Raw genomic sequence first — 548 nt, forward strand, 5'->3', positions numbered from 1 at the left:
TTTCTTTTGCAGCAATGTCTGCAGTCATTTTTACATAGTCTTTGGCTCAGTCCATCAGCATTTCCATGAGATTTTCCTTCTCTATATTCACTATCATAATTATACTGATCTATCTTTGCAATCCAACGTGCCAGTTGTCCCTCTGGGTTCTTTAATGATCTTAACCAACATAACGTAGCATGGTCTGTCCTTATGGTAAACCTGGCGCCATAGAGATAAGGATGGAAATATGTCAGACTCTTTACTATAGCAAGGAGTTCCCTCCGTGTTACACAGTAGTTCCTCTGGTCTACTCAGGATCCTACTGAAGTAGGCCACCACATGTTCTTTTTTGCCCACCTTCTGAGACAACACTCCTCCAATTCCGACATCACAATCCTGTACGGCAGTGAAGGATTTGGAAGCTTTAAAAGTTGAACTGAGGCCAATTTTTCTTTCAATGTCTTGAAAGCATGCTGGCAAGAAACTGTCAGTTCAAACTTCTGGCCTTTTTTTTATCAAATCATGTTGTTGAGCAGCTATAGTTATAAAGTCCTTCACAAACTTCC

Source organism: Limulus polyphemus, unplaced genomic scaffold, assembly GCF_000517525.1.
Source record: "Limulus polyphemus unplaced genomic scaffold, Limulus_polyphemus-2.1.2 Scaffold2473, whole genome shotgun sequence".
Taxonomy (NCBI): domain Eukaryota; kingdom Metazoa; phylum Arthropoda; class Merostomata; order Xiphosura; family Limulidae; genus Limulus; species Limulus polyphemus.